At 46.5% G+C, this 20716-nt stretch overlaps 1 protein-coding gene across 4 annotated transcripts in view; it reads left to right on the top strand.

Annotated features, from left to right (window-relative positions):
• KALRN (kalirin RhoGEF kinase) overlaps positions 1-20716 on the top strand; it is a gene marked incomplete at both ends in the record, with an annotated part of 639791 nt that overhangs the window by 22214 nt on the left and 596861 nt on the right. The window lies entirely within an intron of this gene.

Genomic DNA, 20716 nt, shown 5'->3' with positions numbered 1-20716 from the left:
TGTGGGCTCTCGCTGCAGCAGTCCTTATTGATTGAGGACTCTTCTTGCTTTGGCCCTGTCCCCTGGATGTGCAGGCACCAGCTCTCAAGCAGGAGGAGCCCACTGAGAGCACCTGGCTGGGACGCAGGTCTTGATGTCGTCAGCTGCTGTCCCCATACCTCTTTCTGCATCAGGTCAGCACATGAGTTTCTACTGTTTGTGCTGCTCACGGATGTCCTCTCCATTTAGTGAGCCTGCTGGCATCCAGGCTTATTCCCTACGCCTGGTGTTACATGGTTCAAACCACCGGACAATATTAAGAAAGTGAGGTGCTGGGCATCCAAATTCCTCATAGAACATTATCCTTTAGCCCTAGGGGGTCTTCATATGTGTAAATTCCTCCTTCAGTTCATGGTAACAGAGCTACCTGTATGTCTTCCTCTGTCTCTTCGGCAGATGCCACGTCTTTGTGTTCCTGAGGCCTTGGGTGGGGTTAACTCATTTTGATAGGTGGGCCAGATACTCTTTCCGGCCACAAATAAAACATGTTGTGACCTGAAGAGGCCCATTTATCTTCAAGCTTTTATTCTGTCAACATGGAAGGCCCTGATTGCTTTTTGATCCAAACTCTTCTCCCAGTTATCTTTTTTCTTCCCCCTCAAGCTTGAATGTTTTGAAGTTACCCTTCTCCCTGTGGTGCCAGAGAGCCCCAGCCTTATCTGTGGCCTGGCTCAGCACTGCAGGCTTCATAGCCTTGAGCTGCAATTGGGTTTTCCTGTGATTTCTAACTAGTATTGATCCAGTCCAATTAAATCAATGAGCTTCCCTCTGGTCTCTGTCTTTTCGTCCCTCACCTTTGGATTTAACATCTCCTTCACCCTTTTCCACATTGGACCATCCATCCTCCAGGCTGAAGGTGAAAGGATCTAGATTTATTATGTTGGTTTTTTTAACATTCAGGTTGAAGTTTGAACTTTGGGCATAGCTTCTTTAAATGTAGTGTGAGAAATGTCCCTGTGTCAGTTGTTGGTTTATACCTGGTTGAGTCTAACTCTGGTTCCACTGAGTATGTGCTCCTCACAATCCTCATCCTTGTCCTCTCCTTCCAGAGACTCTCGTTATATGAAAGGAAGTGGTTGTGTAGTGCAGAGCTTCCTGAACTTTCTCAGTGCATGCTTCTTTAACATCTTACTAATTTTTCCATGGTATTCTTAGGCCAAACAAGGACTTCGTAGATCTGTTCATTAAATATTTAGGTCCAAAAACCTTAGTAAGTACATATGTCCTAACAATGTAGTAGCCATTTGAAGAAGTAATCCACATAAATCGAAAGAAAAGTATTTTTATTTCATTCTTAAATAACTATGGTTACTTACTACTGAGACAGATGCCCTTGTTGGGCACTGCACAACTTCTCAGAACTTGGAATCAGTTTGAATATTACTTTCATTTCCCGTTCTATATTTATTTTTGTGCTGTGCTTGCTTTTTTCATAGCAACTGCCCCAAATCTAGTTTTGCAAAGATATGATGTCATCGAAAGGAATGAAGTGTGATTTAATGCTGTAACTGAGAACTATTAAAATCTTGTGCTAGTAGCTCATGTGGTGTCTGACAGATGTCAAGCATTGATGTATTTCCCTCAGAAATTTAAATATCGCATGGAACCCCTATGAATTTGCTGTGGTGCTCCAGGGTACATTGGACATACAGTTTGGGAACCGTGGGAATAGTGGCATAAATGTTGGGAACTCTTTTCTGGGGGTGATTTTAATCCTTTTATCTCCTCAGCCTAGTTGCTATTCTCTAGGTTGTCAGACATCTTCTCCTGAGAATTCCTTTGCTTCCAGGTGGGCTTGATTCTCAAGGGACTTTTCTTTTCCACTCTTTATTAGCTTTACTGACCATTCTTGAGGCCGATCGGTACTTATCAGGGATTCCTGTCACGAGAAAGGGCTAGGTCTTACCCCCTCATCGTGAGATGAGGGGGAGGTGAAAATAGCACCAAGTAGGGGAGTTGGGATGGGGCTGGAGGCTGATAGTCAGGACCAGCTACATAATTTGCAGGACCCAGTACAAAACGAAAATTCGAGGCCTCTTGTTCAAAAACAGGGCAAAAGTGCTATTACAGTTGTTAAAATATAAAGCCTTTCCTTTTTCCCACAGTCTCTCTCTCGACCTGTCATGGTGTTTCAAATTTGCTATTTAATGATGTGCTCCCTTAGCACGGGATACTCGGGGGGCCAGTGCAGACTCTTACAGGTGCCTGGTCCCCTCCCTCCTTGTGATTCGGTGCATGTGGCCTTTGGACTCCTGGGATCCCCCCTTCTACCAGCTGCAAGACTGACCCTTGGCCAGGGGCAGAGAAGTTGAGTCAGGCATCTTTCCTTCCCATGGGCCCACTGCTTCAACCCAGAGTAGATGGGCAACCACCAAGGGTACTGCAGGCACCGGGGCATGCTAGCAACCTGGATTGCAGGTGGGAGAGATGCTTGCTCCTGCTGAGTCGCCCTCTGAGCATGCTGTGGTGCAGAGAGCCCAGGGGAGGGATGGCTGCCATGCTCTGCATTGAGACGTTGTGGGGTGTATGTGCCTGACCTTGACCCCCTACCCCAGCCATATTTATGTCCAGGCCTCTGCTAGGGGACAGGGATGGGGAGGCCAGACAAGACCTGGAGCCCAGAGGGTGGGGGAATGGGGGCCTGAGAACCCACCTCTGGAAGGTGGCTGGAGGTAGATGGTGTGTAAGCCTGGGCCCCAGTCCCCTGGCACATGCTCCCTTTTCTCATCAGCCTTCCCTTACAAAACACATATTCAAAGATGAAATTATTAAGAATTTTGAGACATTGACCACAGAGCATTAAATCCCAAACACAGGGCCTTCTCAGTGTGAGACCCTGTGTGACTACATACCCCCGAAGCTGGCCCTGCTGATGGAGGGTTCCTAAGTGGGTAACAGGTACCCAGACATAGCCACTGATGATGCTTGCCCCTGTCACAGACCACATGCCTGCACTTGAGAGGCCCCAAGGTGGATGGCAGAGACTGAGCCAGGAACTTTTGTGTGGGTCTCTTTTTCCAGAGGAGACCTCTAAGCCTTGGGGAGGCAGGTACAGTAGAGAGTTCTACATTGTGACTGATCAAGCTGAATTCCTCAGTGGCTGAGGAATTCACTAAACTGTGGTTCATTGGCTGTGCTCACAGTTCTAGAAATATTTATAGCCAGTTTGTATTGAATGATCACCATGTGTTAGACATCCTGCTAAGCGGTTTACTGTCCTTTCTTTCCTACTTTCCTTAGGAACTCATTGAATGTTCATAATGACCCCATTTTACAGATGAGGAAACTGGGCTCAAATGACTTGCTCAGTATCCTGTGGTATCTACGTGATGGAGCCAAGTTTTGAGGTCCGACAGTGTGGTGCTAGAGGCCACCTCTGAGTCAGGAGAGCATTCTCCTTCTGGGTGTCGTCCAGCTTTGTTCATAGTAATGGTGCCCAAGTGCATCTTTATTTCCTGGTTCCAAACAAAACCTTTTGTTTGCTTCTACATGTATTTCTAGACAAGGACATTTATTTATTTATTTTTAAAATAAATGTATTTTATTTATTTATTTTTAGCTGCATTGAGTCTTTGTTGCTGCGTGCGAGGGGCGAGCGGGGGCTACTCTTCGTTGCGGTGCGCGGGCTTCTCATCGCGGTGGCTTCTCATGTTGCGAAACACAGGCTCTAGGCATGCAGGCTTCAGTAGTTGTGGCGCATGGGCTCAGTAGTTGTGGCTTGCAGGCTCAGTAGTTAGGGCTCGCGAGCTCTAGAGCGCAGGCTTAGTAGTTGTGGCACACGGGCTTAGTTGCTCTGCGGCATGTGAGATCTTCCCGGACCAGGGCTCGAACCCATGTCCCGTGCATTGGCAGGCAGATTCTTAACCACTGCGCCACCAGGGAAGCCAAGGACGTTTATTTTTAATTTGAAAGTTTTCTTCAAAATGAAATAATCTCCTGATTTTCTAAATATGTTTTCAAGAAAAGTACATAGCTACATCTTTTTAAATCCTTTTTTAAAAATTTCGTAATCTCATCACACTTTTCAACATGGAAGTTTCAGTAACAGGGCTGAATTTGGAGGCTTATTAGTCCCCCTTTGTTCTGAGCTCCACCTCTGCTGTCTGTCAATAGGTGATTAGTGGCCTGAATCCTGAGGCAGTGATGTAGTAAGTCCATTCACTTCACACAGTACGGCCGGCCAAATCCGAGGTATTCGGCTTTCCGTGGCACAAGTGCTCACTGTAAAGAAATAGACCATTTACTTAGAACAACAGGAGCGCAGTTACCTTACTTTCTAAGAGCTGCTACTCAAAGGGTGGATCGTGAACCAGCAGCATCTGCATCACCTGGGGCTAGAGATGCAGGATCTCAGGCCCCCCAGACTTGCTGAATCAGATTCTGCATATTAAAAAGAGCCTCATGTAATTCATTTGCACATTAAACTTTGGGAAGTACCATTTTAAGCTTGCGTGTGCGTGTGTGTGTGTGTGTGTGTGTGTGTGTATGGGCGTACTTATTTTGTTTACTTCTATGGAGAAAAGACATTCTTTGTCACTTACGTTAAAGACTTGTGTGGCCTTGGGTAGGTAATTAACATCCTCTGAGCTTCAGTTTTCCCTCGTTAAATGAAGGGGTGAGACCAGATCATTTCTGCAGTGTATCCCGGTTCTATGGTTTTAGTAGAAATCCCTAAGCAACAGAGCTTTGTGACAGTTTATTGCTTCTATTTAAAGCCACCTTTGGGCATTTACACATTTTTAGTCCTGTCATCTTTATCCTGTACCCAACTGCTAAGACCCAGTTTTTCCCAGAATGTGACTTATGACTGTTCGTATCAGAATCACTTAGAATCAGAATCTGCGTTGTTAAAATTCAGATTCCTGGGCCCCAGCGCCGACTTCCTGAAGTGGACTCTCTGGGAGTGGATCCTAGAAATCCACATCTTTAACTTCTGTGTTCCACTGTAGGTGTTAACACTTCCCTGCTACTTTCCAAGTATAAAAGTCTCTACCGGTTCTCTAATTATTTCTCTTGTTTTTCTGACATCATACACTTCTTTGGTGCCTTAGAAAAATGGAGGCACAATGGAAGAAAGGAGGACGTTGGGAAAGGGAGCTGATTTGGAGAGGGATGACATTTAATGTGAGGTGACAGCAGGTGATTAAAATGCAGTTGTCTAGAACACATTGGAGGCTGTGGGGCTGAAAGTGTATGGGAGAGAAGAGGGTTGAGCTTTGCATTTGGGAGTGCCTGAGGTAGGACTGGGACACCGAAGGATGTAAAGGAGAAAGACTGCCATGCATTTAAGTGTGAGGAGGTGTTTCTGCACAAGGCAGTGGAGCCTTCCCAGGAGTGGGAGTCCCCGGGCTGTGTAAGGAGAGAGCTCACAGATGACTTCAGGACAGCTCAGATTTAGAGGGTGGGAGGGATTGCGGAGTCCATAACACATCCAAGGAGAGTTGGAGAGGCAGAAGGAGAGCTAGGACAGCTCGATGGGAGGACTTCAGGAATAAAGAGTGTGGAAGTGGTCACCAAACACTGAAGGCCGGTCAGTCTGTCTCCAGGAGGACTCATGCATTTGGAATGAGGGTTTAGTGTCTTTAAAGGTGTCATGGCAGCCAGATCACATGTGATCTGAGAGGGCAATGGGAAGAGAAGCAGAGGAGGGGAGGGCAAGGGGGGCTGTGCTGGGATGGTGGCACTTTTGTAGAGGGGTGAGCCACTGGAACACTTTGATAGAGGGCTTGTCCAGGGTACAGAGGCGGTGGCGTCACCTCCTCAGTGGGGGTGGGTGTTTGCCCTTGGTGCTTACACGGTAGTGCCTGTGAAATTGCCAGCTCGGGAAGGAAGTGACGTGGGTGCAGTGGAGAAAGATGGTGGGTAAAGACACAAATATTCTTGGCCAGCTGGCAAACATTGGGAGCAGCAAACTGGAGGCAAACAGATGTCAGTATTTAGAACAAGATGTTTGGACATTTTGGAAGCAAGAAAGCCCTTCTCTCTGTTCACTTCCAGGAGGGATTGGTAATTTTCTTCCTTGCTTGAACTTTGTTAGCTACTTAACATAATTCAAACACTATAGCTATATTTGGGGCTTCTTTGTTGGCGCAGTGGTTGAGAGTCCGCCTGCCGATGCAGGGGACACGTGTTCGTGCCCCGATCCGGGAAGATCCCACATGCCGCGGAGCGGCTGGGCCCGTGAGCCATGGCCGCTGAGCCTGCGCGTCCGGAGCCTGTGCTCCGCAATGGCAGAGGCCACAACAGTGAGAGGCCCACGTACCGCAAAAAAACAAGAAAAAAAAAAACCAAAAAAACACTGTTGCTATATTTGGAAGATGGTCAACTTCTCCAGGGAGATAGGATCATGGACACCATCAGGTCAATTCAACAAGCGTTTCTTGAGGGTGTGCCATATGTAAAGCACTGACTTTGGTGTAGCAAGGATCAAAAAAGGCCAGGCCAGACCTTCAGGAGTCATGGTATAAAAGGATTGATGTACAAAACACTAATAAGGGGCAGGCTTACTTCTCTATAGACACAGACTCAAGTTTTCGGGATGTGTGGTGTTTTCCAGCCACTGATTATCAGGTGAGCTACTGGGGAGCAACGGGGGATTTTTTTTTTTTTTTTTTAAGTAAAGAAAAATAAAGAAAAACACTAGTACTGTTAGCAATACACAGAAGGTGGTTTTGGGAGAAGTTCTAGAATTCAGTACATTTTGAGCAACACTTATTAAACGACTGCTATATGACAGGCCTTGTGTTAAGGACTGAGGGTACAGAGATAAATAAGACATGGTTTTAGCCTCAGGAGCTTGAAGTCTAGCAGGGGAGACAGCCAAGGAAACAGATAATTATAGCTCATCGTGATACATCCTGCAGCTGGGTCATCACAGGATGCTAAGGAGGCATAGATGAGGATGTCAAACTCAGGAGGTGATTTTGATTAAGCTTTAAAGAACAAGAAGGAGTTTAAACTGCTGAGAGATGGTAAGAGACTTTTTTAAAAAAATCAGTGAATGAAGAATGCTGTGATTCCTCTGGCACCCCTTTATTTATTTTTGGCCGTGTTGGGTCTTCATTGCTGCTCATGGGCTTTCTCTAGTTCTGGCGAGCGGGGGCTACTCTTCATTGTGGTGCGCGGGCTTCTCATTGCTGTGGCTTCTCTTGTTGTGGAGCATAGGCTGTAGGCGCGCGGGCTTCAGTTGTTGCAGCACACGGCCTCAGCAGTTGCGGCATGTGGGCCTTAAAGCGTGCGGGCTTCAGTAGTTGTGGCACTTGGGCTCAGTAGCTGTGGCTCGCAGGCTCTAGATTGCAGGCTCAGCAGTTGTGGCGCACGGGCTTAGTTGCTCCGTGGCATGTGGGATCTTCCCGGACCAGGGATCAAACCCGTGTCCCCTGCATTGGCAGGTGGATTCTTAACCACTGCGCCATCAGGGAAGTCCTTCTGGCAGCCCTTTAGAGGCAGGACCTATGGTTTTGGTGTTTAGAGGTATGTTAGGGAATTCAGCTCCTGAATAGTAGAGAGGGAAGACTTAGCTGATGCCCTCTTCTCTGAGCTCGTCTTCTTTCACTTCTCTCCTCATCATCTTTCCTTCATCAAAGAGGTCAGAAGCAGGATAAAAGGCAACAGTGATGGTGACCTGTCCTCTTGTCAACCCCCGCCACACACGCTGCCCACCTGGGGTGGGAGAAGATCTGAGACTTTTTGAGAGGGCGCCCAAAGATGACATCTGATTAGGAGCTGATTAGCTGGGCCCTGAGGAAAAGAACGGGTGTGTGTATGAGGACTGCTTTTGGTTGGTGTCTGGACTCTCAGAAGTGGCCCTCTGTTCCTGGAGTGACCCAGCCTTGCCTTTCCTTTCCGCCTCCCTCCCACCACGTGAGCTGCGTGCACATTGTTTTCAGAACAAGAGTGACAGAGACAAAGACCTGGAGCAAAATTTGCCAGTTTCCTCCCTCTTGGCAAGAATACTCACCCCAGAGAGACCCCCGTCCATCTCTTCAGGAACCTCCCCACCTTAACCCTTTTCTCTGAGTTGTTCAGAATGACATAAGCAGTGCTGTGTCTTGTGCGTGCTCTCTGTTGTGACTCTTACAGGTCTCGGCTGCAGTGAAGCCATAGCTAAATTGGGGAGGTTCATCTTTCCTCCCAGGAAAGACTGGTTTGCACTCGATTTATACACAAACTGAGTGGAAGGAGAATTAGAGTAAGAGAGAAGATTTTTCATTTTAAAAGACTATTTAAGGAGGAAAAGCACAGCAAGGAGCAGATAGCACAGTGGTGGTGGGGTTGGGTGCAGCATATGAACAAAAATTGGAATAATTCAGATGAGATTCGACCGGCCCTGTGTGAGGACAACGTGCAAACTCATAAAGGGTTCTATATTTTGTGGCGACAGTTGGGGAAATTTGAATATAGACTGGTTATTAGATAATATTAAGGAATTACTGTTAATTTTGTTACATGTAATCACATTAGCAGTGTTGTGGACAAGAAAATGCCTTCATATTTAAGAGATGCATGCTGCATTTATAGGTGAAATGTTATGATGTCTGCAAATCACTTCAAAATAGTTTTGTAAAGATTATGAGGCAAATATGGCAACAAGTTAGTAATTGTTAAGTTTAGGTGTGAGTGTGTGGGGACTAGTTATACTATTCTTTCTACTCTTCAAGATGATTAAAACATTTCATAACAAAACATTAAAAGAAAAAAAGAGTCAAGGCTCTGGAGCCAGATTTCATGGGCCTGAATTGTGGCATGTGGCTTCAACTCTGTGCCATTTCTCTTCCCTAAAATGGGGTAGGATGACAAAGGTACCTGCTGTATAGGGTTGTGTGAAGACTGAATTGTATAACACACAACATGCTTAGATCGGTGTCTGGTACACAAGTACTCAATAACTGCTTTATTATCATTATTACTATTATTATTAAAAAGAAACCGTCTCGGGCTTCCCTGGTGGCACAGTGGTTGAGAATCTGCCTGCTAATACAGGGGACACGGGTTCGAGCCCTGGTCTGGGAAGATCCCACATACCATGGAGCAACTAGGCCCGTGAGCCACAACTACTGAGCCTGTGCGTCTGGAGCCTGTCCTCCACAACAAGAGAGGCCGCGATAGTGAGAGGCCCGCACACCGCGATGAAGAGTGGCCCCCACTTGCCACAACTAGAGAAAGCCCTCGCACAGAAACGAAGACCCAACACAGCCAAAAAAAAATAAACAAATGTGGGGTTTAAAAAAAAAAGGTTGGCCCAGTTTTCATCATTAAAAAAAAGAAACCGTCTCAAGAAGTAGAGATGTTAAACTTAGACTGGGACTGAGAGAGAACATAATTTCTCCAGAGGCCAAAGGAAATCCTACCACTTGTGACAACATGAATAGACCTTGAAGGCATTATGCTAAGTGAAATAAGTCAGCTAGAGAAAGACAAATACTGCGTGGTCTCACTTATATGTGGAATCTTTTAAAAAAAAAAAAGTTAAACTCAGAGAAACAGAGTACAAAAGTGGTTGCCGGGGGTTGGGGGGTGGAGGAAATAGGGAGAGGTGGGTAAAAGGGTACAAACTTTCAGCTATACAATGAATAAGGTCTGAGATCTAATGAACATCATGGCGACTATAGTTAACAACACTGTATTGTGTAATTGAAATTTGCTAAGGGAGTAGAACTTTTGCGCTCTCATAAAAAAGATAAATATGTGAGGTGATGTATCCATTTACTATATGGGGGAATCCTTTCACAATGTATACATATAACAAATCACCGTGATGTACACTTTAAATATCTTACAATTTTATATGTTAATTATACCTCAGTATAGCTGAAATTAAAAAAAAAATTCTCTAGAGGCCAGACAAAAGCATTCAACTTGGGCCACCTTCCAGTTTGTGGTGAGTCCGGGGGCAGAGGTGGAGCTGGGTTTGATGGGGATCCGGCATCCTCGATGACACCCTTTCCTCTGGCAGGGTGGACTGGGTGTTGTCAGAGAGAGGCTTATAAGTAGGAAGACGTTGATGTGAGGGGCAATAAGGCCATCTCCAGGGAGAGACGTTGAGTCACCAGGTTGGGTGGAAGATCTCATTGGACAATGACGTGAATGGAATGTTGTGCTACTCATCCATGCACAGAACTGACGTTAGTCATTGTGATATGTTTTTCAAGCGGAACAGGAAATTTTGCAGGTAGGCATGAAGAGGGCTACAGAGAAAAGAGGCAACTCAGCTTCTCTCTGGGAATTCAGCTGCACCAGAGAAAGTCTGGAATGTGCATTGCATAGTGCAGAGATTTTCAGAGTGAATCAGTCATTCAAAGATGGGACTAGAGAGAAAATGGGTTCATTAGGAACACCAGTCAGGGATGCAGCAGGAAACAGATGGCCCAGCCATGTTGGATCATCTGAGGAAGGTTTAGCGAAGGGGCTCTTTACATAAGTGTGGGCAGAGACTAGTGATGAGGAGTTAGTTCCTCTAGACCTAACGGAATGAGGAAGGAGTTGTACCAGAACTTGGGGACAGAGAGTTTGTATTGAGGGCTATCTGAAAGGGAGCTGGGACTTTAGGTCAAGGGACACAGCCAGCCCATCAGGACCCCAGGGGAGGTTGAGGAGAGGTAGGGGATATCCCAGCCTCACTCTCCTTGCTTCTCTTGATCTTCTGCTAGCGCTTTCCAATGGCTGAACTCAGCGGGATGCCAGACGGCAAGAGAGCCTTGATGCAGTACACGCAGGTCAGCCTCCCAGGGCCCAGAACCGGCTAGAGGAGGACAGAGGCTGACCTAGAACAGGGTGCAGAGTGGGGGAGGGTGGATCCGGACATCTTCATCTGGCCCACTAGGAGACTCTGAGGCTTTTAGGAGAAAACATTTTTTTTCCAACCTCGCTCTTAGTTACGTTCCCATTGCTAGTATGCAGAGGAGCCAGGTGATCTCTTGTACTCTACTACAGAAGCACCAGCCACTTTATGCAAACACCGGTTTGTAAGGATGCATATTAGCTGTGGTGTACAGGCTGGAAGCAGATTTAAATCCCCCAGTGGGAGCTCCAAAAGGGATAGTAGAGATAATTTAGCCTGACTGCCTCCTTCTGACAAGAAAACTGAGTTTCTGAGAGGCAAAGTGATTTGTCCACAACTTCTTAGTGGCAGAGCCCAAAAGAGGACACTCATATCCTGGCTCTCAGTGAAATGATCTTTCCTCCAGGACCTAATTCTACTCGGACCTCAGACATGAAATTGGCACCTTTCCTCTCTTTCTGCGTTCCCTGACCTTGACTCTTCAAGGTCACCACCCCACCAGGCTCTCTTGTGATGCAATGGGGGCCTCTAAGTGTATTTTACACATGGTTGGCACACTGCCCTGAGGTCATAGAACTGAAAACTCGCTGCCAAAGACATGGGTTGGGTTTATGCATTGGGATAGGGTATGAGTGGGTGGAAAGACCACATCCCTGGCTTCTGTGTTACACAGAGTCAGAGGTCCTGTCTGTCTCTCTGCCAGGTCAGCCTTGCCCGCTGATGATGTGTTACGGAAACCAGAATTGAGAGGTGAATGAGAGGGCACAATAGGCAGAAGGTGCCTATGAGCGACACATACCCTTTTTTTGGAGAAACACTGGGGCAGTAAGCCTGGCCAGAGCAGTTCTGATAACAGCTCTGGGTCCCATGTGGGCAGAGGACTCATGGGGCCTGAATGGGTGTCACAAAAGAGCAGCTGGTGTCTGGCGTGAATATTAGGTGTCTACTTGGTCATTTCCTTCCTTCCTAACTTCTCTTCAACACGTGCGTGCTTCTTTTCATCTATGTCTAACATGCCTCATGAGCTACTTGCTTCCTTAGCGCCTGTGCTTACTTTTATCTATCTTCGTCTGTCTTCGTTTTGTTTGTTTCTCTTGTTTTCTGTAGAGAAGAATTGAACATTTTTAAATAACAGAGCAAACACAAATTACACCCTCCATAGATTTAGGGTGGATGTTTATATTTTGTACCTCAGTTTCTAGGCTTTGGAGATTAAAAAAAAACATCTGAGGTCATGTCTTTAATTTCCAAAGATAAAAAGAGCAAAAGGGCCCTCAAGTGACTTTGTCTCCACTGAAATTACCCCTATTTGCCCAGCCTCACGGATCTCAGAATTGGATCATTACCTCCAACTAATTATGACACGTGAAGACACAGACAAGAGGCTCCTCCCATGGTCTCCTCATCACCCACCTGTCTCCTCGTGTCCTGCGTGTATCTTCTCTGGACCTGTGCTGTTAGCTCAACTGGTTGGCAGTGGCCTTTAGGAGGCTAGCCCATGGGTCTGATCCTGATAAGACCCAGCTAGTGTTGCACGGAGAAACACATGGCTTCCCCTCTAGAAGCGGTGCTTCCTTTAAATCTGGGCCACTATTCTGACAAATCCCTTCACCAAGGGGGCAGGATGACAAAGTTTGGATAGAGCTCAGCCAGATCCCAGTTCTAGGATCAACTAGAAGTCAGGGAAGGGGCATGGTCTTCCTTCGGGAAGGAAACCGCCCATCTCCATCTGTGGAACTCAAGGGCACTCGCACGGGCCTTTGTCAGCCTCCACCTAGTGTAACCTGCCTTTCCACAGGTAGCAGCCTAATGACATCATGTCAGGTCGCAACTCTGAAGTATCGAGATCACTTTGTGAAATTAAGATGAAAACCAGAAAGGTTAGTTGGCTCAGTGACACCAATGACAGCCCCAAACTACACTTACATTCTGAATTCCTGGGAGGCTCTTTTGCTGAGTGTGCTACAGAGTGAGATTTAACCTTTAGAGTCCATCCAGTACGACTCCCTTGTTCCTACCGAACATAACTCAGCAGTTGTGTTTAGCCCAGAGACACAAATATGAGGCGGCCTAGAGTAAACCCCCCTTCCCTGGCTACCTCCATTACAAACTAACAGTTCATTTTGCATTTGAACATCAGGAACCCCACCCCCTGCCCTGTCATGTCTGGAGATGATAGAGAAGCTGGTGGATTTAATGTATTTATTGATTTAGACCTTCCCCCCACCCCCAGGAGTTGAATAATGCTTACTGACAGAAGCATTTGGGACGTCTCATTTTTACAAAAGGTAGGAAACATCATGGCGCTTGGAGGAATTGGTAAGGGGTGAAGAGGCGCTTTCTCTGACTTGTGGTCTGAGGAAGGGACAACGTGGCATTTTCTACTTGACGTATGAGGAAACAGTGTGATTTATGATGTGGAAAGGGCCTCGGCCCCAAGCAGTGCCTGTGTTGAGACTGGAGACTGATAGATATCCAAAATCTCGTAATAAACCATAATGGAAAAGAATACAAAAAAGTAAACAAATAAAATAACCTTTGTGGTTCCCACTTTAAAGATAAGGAAATGGAGACTCAAAGAAGGTAGGAACTTTCTTAAAATCACATAGCTGTTAAGTGCAGAGCTAGGATTTGAACCAAGAAATAGTCCATATGTCTACTTCCATAGTCTGTGTTCTTTCTATTGCACTACGCTGGGGGAAAACAAATTCATGGAGACCTAGGAGGAGGAGGAGAAAGAAATACTGAGGGGAGAAAGTTAAAAAGACTCTCTAAGAGACTGGGGATCTCCCAGGGCCGAGTCTACATGTGTGTCCCTAATTTTAGTGTGCAGCCCGGGGACAGCACTGGAGAGGAGTCCACAGAATCCGCTGCTCCTCTTCTACCTGTAGAAGAGAAAGAGGGCGCGCTTGAGGAAAGGTAGGCAGTTTGATCAGCAGGTATGTAGACTGAAAATAGGAAATCCGACTAGACGTATACTTGTGGTAAAGTGAGGGGTTCCTTCATTGCGCCTGGGGAGCCAGTGAATGTTTTTGACTGAGGGAATGACATCACAGAGCTGCTTTTCTTTAAGAAAATAACAGTAATAATGATAATTTTACCAGTGTTTAGAGTGGATTACAGTGTGAAGTAGGGTAAGTGTCATAAAGGGGTAGACACCACATGCACTTGGAGCTCAGAGGGGCGGGAGGTGAACTTTACCAGGAGGAGTTAGGGAGTGGTCTGTAGGAAAGGTGACGTTTGGCTTAGGCCTGGAAGGATGGATTTGCAGAGTCTGTGATGGGGGTGCCAAGGGATCCCTGGAGGAGAGACTGGAGAGCTTCTCTTGTCAGGCTGCTGTGCAACTGAGCTAGGCCAGCAGGCATGCATTTAGATGCCACCTTGCTTGAAAAAGGAGTTACAGCAGCTTATAGAAAACGTGCACTACAGCAGGATAAAGGAGGCGATGAAATAAGGGCAGAGAGAAAATTAAGGTAAGAAAAGTGAAAGGAAGGTCGCACTGAGGTTAGCACAGTTAGCTGGACCTGTTCCCTATTTTCTGGGGACATGCTCTCCAAAGCTCACAGACAGACTGCTTTAAAAGACAGAGTATGTGTGGAGCAAAGGTGGAGACGGTGGCAACACACACTTCGGCCCTGTGGGCAGCACCAAGGATAGCTGGACAAGCCTTTGTGCAGATCAGAGGTGAAGGCTGCTTCAGTGATGGGGTGCTCAGAGCCTGGGGGAGCCCAGATGAGAGTGGGTCATGGAGCGCGTAGGTAGAGAGAAATCTGAGCAGCCGCCTCTATCGGCACGCCTGTGTGCGCACACGTGTGTGTGTGAGACCTCAATGTCGTGGTGATTGCTGAATAACTTGGCATCCTCAAGGTCTCTGCTCTGAGCACCAAGCTCCATGCTCTATGGTAAGAGATCCAGGAAGCAGCCAGGTAATAGTTTCCAGGTTCTTGGAGAACCTGCTCTAGGCTCTCTCTTTGCTTGCTTGAGAACACACTATACTCGGGCTAGACTCCAAGACTCTGCTCCTGCTGGAACCTTTGCTTGAAGGTCCTTTCCATCCTAGCTATGGTCCGTCTATTCATAGTCTATCAATTTTGTGAGGCTCCAGCATTGTTCCACTCCAGGTGGGGAAGAAGTCTTCTGTGACGTCACTCTGTTCCCATCTCTGTCTCCTTGAACACATTCCAGGACCTGTCATCACAAACCTCCTTTCACTATTGCTATTGCACGTGCCAGGTGTTTTCTCCCCAGCTTGACAGATGTTAAGTTCCTGGAGGACAGCTGGGAACTTTTTGAAAGTCTTAGTGCCTATCCCAGTGTTGTTTATACAGTAAAAGCTAAATAAATACAAGCTTGACATTCTGTTCCTCTGGTATCTTGCCTTGTGTGTCACCTTCAGTGGGTCTGTGCAGTGCAGTGCAGGATAGTGAATAAAGCCCTCGACCCAGGCAGGAGGGCTTGGTTCTAGGATTGATCTATATCATTGACTTGGATCTGTCCCTTGTCCTTTCAAGGTCTCAGTTTTCCCTCCTGTAAAATGAGAGGGTTGCACGGAATGATTGCTAGGGTCCCTTCTACATATACTCTGGACTCAGGAATGTAGCATTTCCATGTGAAGGATAACCAGGAAGGGGAGGGAGGCATCCTTGTGCCTGGTTGGATGCTGTGGGGGCGTGGTGTCCCCACCTGTTTAGGTGTGCTGGGATGCTTGGTGCTCTGAGCCAGTCAGGTGCCGCTTAGTGGTGACTTCTCTAATGGTGGTGTCTTTGCAGGTGCAAGTTAGCCAGAAGTCCCCCATCAGAAGAACAGTCATTGATTAGGCACTTTTCAGATGTCCTCTCTAGACCTCCCCAAACTCTGAAATGTAGTATTTCCTCCTGTACTTTGAGAGAACAGGCTCAGAGAGGTTAAGTGATTTGCCAGAAATTGTCAAAACCAGGATCTCGCCCAAGGCTGCCTCGCTTCAAACATGGGCTCTTTTCATCAACGTTGCCTTGCAGCTCAGCTAAACCCAGAAGAAGAGAGCAGGCGACGTCCATGCCACAACCACACAGGAAGGCGAGCAGCCCCCAACTGGCAAGGCGTCTCCTCTGTTAGAATGCCCCTCAGACACATCAGTCCTTGAGCCAGACGGATCCCTGAAAGACCTCTTGAAGATCTTCCCTAGCCTATGAAGTCAGTGATTTGTAGAATAAGACATATTCCTGTCCCAGGCTCCAAGTTTCTTTCTTCTGAGAACTAAAGCTGATGTTCTTCCATGGGCTATTAAGACACCAGGGAAGGAAAAGAGAATGTTGGCCAGGATAAATGTGGTGGAAGGCGAGCTGTTTCTTTCTAAGTACTGGGTATCAATTTTCTAAATACAACCCAAGGACATGTTATACTTCTTTCTGCAAGTTCTTATAAAGACAGCAGAGACAGCAGCTCAGTATACCCTCTTCCTGGTCTTGTTCTGTTCCGGTCTGCTCCCTGAATCTGCTCTCTCTCACCAGTGCTTGAAAAGTGGTCTCTTCCTGTTAATGAAAGCAGATGTCTGCAGCTTCACTTAACAGGTCAATCAATGCCATTGATGAGGTGCCTACTGCTAATGAATTCTTGCTCTACCACTAAAGAATAAAATAGATGAGGACCCTGGCCTGGGGGAGTTTTGGCCCATAGAGGTTTCATGGAGGTAACAACAAAGTCTCCCAGGAACTTGGAAATAATAGAAATGAACCCGCCTTTGAGGGTTAAGTTAGGTCCATCCATCCATCCTACATGGATGTGATCCATCATCTGCAGCTGTGGACCAGGAGATATTCTGCAAATGTGTGAAGGAAGAGAAAAGACTTCATCAGTATGAGCTGGGAATAATCTCAGGGACGCCCTGCTGAAATGTGACTGTAATTTAGTAATCCAGAGCCTAATTAATTGCACCGAGGGCAGCCTGGGGAAAGACTGTGTACAGAAGTTGCTGGTCAGCTGAGGCACTTCTGAAAGGCAAGTTATTAAAGAGACAGAAGCTGGTAGTGCACATTCAGGCTCTGACCACAGACAAGGGATCTTTGGTTCTCTGGCAGGTCTAGCTCTAATGTTGGGGTATATACACCAGCCCATTGTGGTATGCTGTCCTTGGGCCATGAATTATCCTGCAGACTCCTCTAGCCTTGCTTTTATTGATACATGCTCACTAAGCAATTTTTGGATGATGGTTTGGTTTCCCCAGTCCATCAGCCTCCACAGACCATGCTGACCTGAGCACTCCAGGTCCTGTTACAGTTGTATTTTGTTGTTGTTTTTGGCACCCAGTAAATACTGCACAAGAAGATAGCAAAGGGTCAGCTGAGCACTGAGGGGCTGTAGAACAGAGGCAGCTAGAATCAGTTGCCTCTTGAAAAGCAGCCTTTTAAAAGCTAGTTAGATTGGGGAGAAAATCGAGAAAGGAGCTGATCTGTTAGATCTAGAGCAAAGGAGACATTGTTAGTACCAGATAAATTTTGTTGAGTGTTTACTATGCACCAGCTACTGTATCAAGCCCTTTATAAGCATGACCTCAGCTGATCCCCAGAACTGCCCTTTGAAGTAGGTAAACATTATACCATCCGTATGACAAATGAGGATGTTGAGCTCCGAGTTTACTCAACTAGTGATCAGTAGAGCTAGGATTTGAACCTATGCATATAGCCACTATACTACATTAGAACAAGTTTTAGCAGATGACACAACATAGAACTTTTTTGTTTCTGAGTTTTCCAACAAAGGACTGACCTCAAGCCCAAAATGCTAGAGTAAGTTTTAAGCTCCCGTGATGCTAGGGGGTAACTGTGGGGAGGAGTTGTTTTGCCCGTAGTTTTGAAGGAATGAATGGACTTGGATAAGCAGAGATGGATGCTGAGAAAGTGGAGCACAGCCTATTACCATGTGGCAGTCACTCATGTAGGGAGCAGTAGGAGAAGCAGGATAGGCAGATGAGGTGGGTCACAGGGAACAGTGGGGCCTGTAAGGGATGCTGAACTCACTCAGGTTTGCATTTCTCTGGTTAGCTCCCTGCTACATGCCCGACATAAGATGCAATAACAAAAATTAATTCAAAGGAATAGGTAAATCCAGTTACACTCTTGTTTGTTTCAGAATTTTTAGTTCATAGCATCAGAATGGCTCTTCCATGGACGTCTGCCTTGGGTTTATAAACGTGAAGTTCTGGGTATTGAATGGGCGCTGCAGGTAAGGGAAGAAGGGCCAGCCCATGGTCAACCTGACTGGTCAGGGTTTAACCAAATATGGTGGACAATCTCCCTGTTAGTCTAGCCGGAAGCATTTTCTGTGAGTTAAATCTGGATTTGTTCCTATTTTCCAGGCATATGTAGGTTCTGGAGCCCACGTTCGTAAGGTCCAGGGAATGGAGCCCAGAATTCATCTTATCAAGAGAGAGGAGACGAAGGAACTGTCACAGGGCAGATAGAGCCCATCACACTGAAACTCAGTCACCTCCCTCACATCAGCTCTTAGAATCTGAAAAGACCTTCCTATCATTTCTCTGGATCAGCAGTTCTTTTTCTTGCCTGGGAGAGTGTAGACCTGTGGAGTAGCTCACCACTAACTCCTTCCAACAGATTATTTATAAGAATGTTATATAAGACCAGTTCTACTGTTCATGCCTTAAGAACGCCACTTTTTTTATTTCTTAATTTGAAGACGTGTCAATTTTTTTTACTTGTTTCTCGTCTCTAAGTCAGCTTACTGAAAAAGTGTTTTTCCTGTTGCATCATTATTCAATTAAAAAAGCTTTTTTACTATAATCCCTTGCTAATAATTTCTTGGAAATTTATGTAAGTTACATCCACATATTCTCTTTAATTCACATTCATATTTATTCTTTCAAGGATTCTTATATGCATGCTTTGCTGTTATAAGAACTGTCCTGTCTTCTCCTCTGGTAGGTCATGCTTGCTTACACACTTAGTAGTCCTTTTCTTCTCATATGTTTTGCTGACTTTCCTGGTTTGAAAATGAGAATTCTCCCTGGATCTTTTCTTATGAATGGAGGCTACATGAGTACTCTGGCAGTTCTAGGGCACAAGTGACTTTGTAATAAGAGGTTACACGTTTTGGCTAGCAGCTCTACAATTTCACCCTTGAATTCCTTCAGGACTGCCAGGTGGATGCCATATGGTCCTGGTGATTTATTTACATCTCGTTTGTCAGTCAGGTTCCCGAGCACTTAACTGCAGTTTCAACCCTGACTTCACTCCTGTCAATGGAGGAGGGCAAGTTGGGAAGGACTTTCTTTCTCGAGGATGCTTTTTGTACCAGGAGCATCATCACTGCTCCCCCTGCTTCTCCATCTCATTCTGTCCCTTTGGTGGAACAAAATAACCTCTGTGATTGACCTTGACATTGGCATTCCTCAGTTTTATTTTTGGCTTAAGTTCCTGGGTTGTTTTGGTTTATGTGCCATTTCTTCTTCCGTGGCCTCTTTGAAATTTCTCCCTAGTCATGCAGGGATGCTTTCCTTTTTGAGTGTCTGCTGTTGTGGTCCCTGACCTCACCCCATCTATCCTGGGAATTCTAATACTATATTTTAAAATAGGCTTCAGGTTTCTGTGGACTTGTGACTTTATAAACTCTTCTCTTCACTCTCCCCTTACCAATGTGTGTGCATCTCTCTCTGACATTTGGCATTAGGGTTTAAGGGACCGCTTGAGAAAGGACTTGGAGGCAGGAGCAGGACAAGCTGGGCAAAGGAGGTACTGTGCGTTCTACCGAGAGGCCCTTTGGTGATGCACATGGGCAGCTGATCATGCTGTCCAGGTCAGGGCAGGCCCCAGTTCCTGAGACTTGTTCTCTGCGTCAGGATCTGTGCCTAGGATGTTCCAAGGCTGCCAGCCTTGTGAATACACCCTCCTCCCTGCAGCATGGATTCTGTGCAGGCTTCCCTTCCACACCCCAGCTCCCAAAGAGCCAGAGAAGTGATCGACTGGAGCATTCTGGCCCGGCTTGCTTCCTGTGATGAGGCCAGGATCTCTGCAGGACAGACTAACAGAGGGTGGGCTAAAGTTGCAGTAGAAGAAACTGATTTTGGACACGGGGGAGAATTTCCAAGGAGCTCGAGTGGGAGGCTCAAGGAGAAGGTGGAACCCCTTTGGAGATATTGAGAATATCTGTCTGTGTGAGCCGAGAGGCAGACCCAGCTGAAGCGAGGGCAGTGCGGGAAAGGACCTCGTGACGCTTCTAGGCTGAAGCTGCTGCTGGTCAGGATCACTTCTCTGCTTCAGCAGCAAGTGCCTGACCAGGGTTGTTGAGCTAATTGTTAAATTAGAGAGGCTGGGGAAGCAAATTGCTTCATGATGGGCTGTCTCTGACTGTACCCAAGGCTGATGTCATCCGTGAGTTCCTCCTTGATGGGGTGGGGCTGTGGGGATGGTGGGCAAGCCTGACACGGGTTTTAATAAATCCTCATCAGCTGCAACACGCCCCTGCCTCTCTGAGAGGCCCGCATCTGCCACTGTGGGGAGTCCACTGCCAGCTTCTCTGTGCTTTTGTTTACTGTCCCCAATTCCTGAGCCTCACAATGATGATATTTTAGATCATCATCTTCTTAGGGGTCATGAACTCAGGTGCCCAAAGGAGCCAGACCATTAACCTGAAATATCAAAATGGGCCAAGCGTGGATGGTGAGTGGAGAGTATCAGGGAGCAGTGGAGAGTGGTGGGGACGGTGGCAGACCGGAGAGTGGTGCCTCACCTCGGGGGGCTGCAGCTACTCAGCCCCAGCTGATGGATGCCACATGGGAATGTGAGCTCCTTGTTGCCATATCTTCTTTCAGAGAGGATTCAGATAGGTATCTTCTTTGTGCAGTAGCCTGATTTTTAAGAGTTGAAAGTAATTCAATTAAAAGACACTGTGTTGGTCAAACAAAGT

The sequence above is a fragment of the Grampus griseus genome (assembly GCF_964374135.1).
Source record: "Grampus griseus genome assembly, chromosome: 5".
NCBI classification, from domain to species: Eukaryota; Metazoa; Chordata; class Mammalia; order Artiodactyla; family Delphinidae; genus Grampus; species Grampus griseus.
This window is presented reverse-complemented; position numbering and strand designations above follow the sequence as displayed.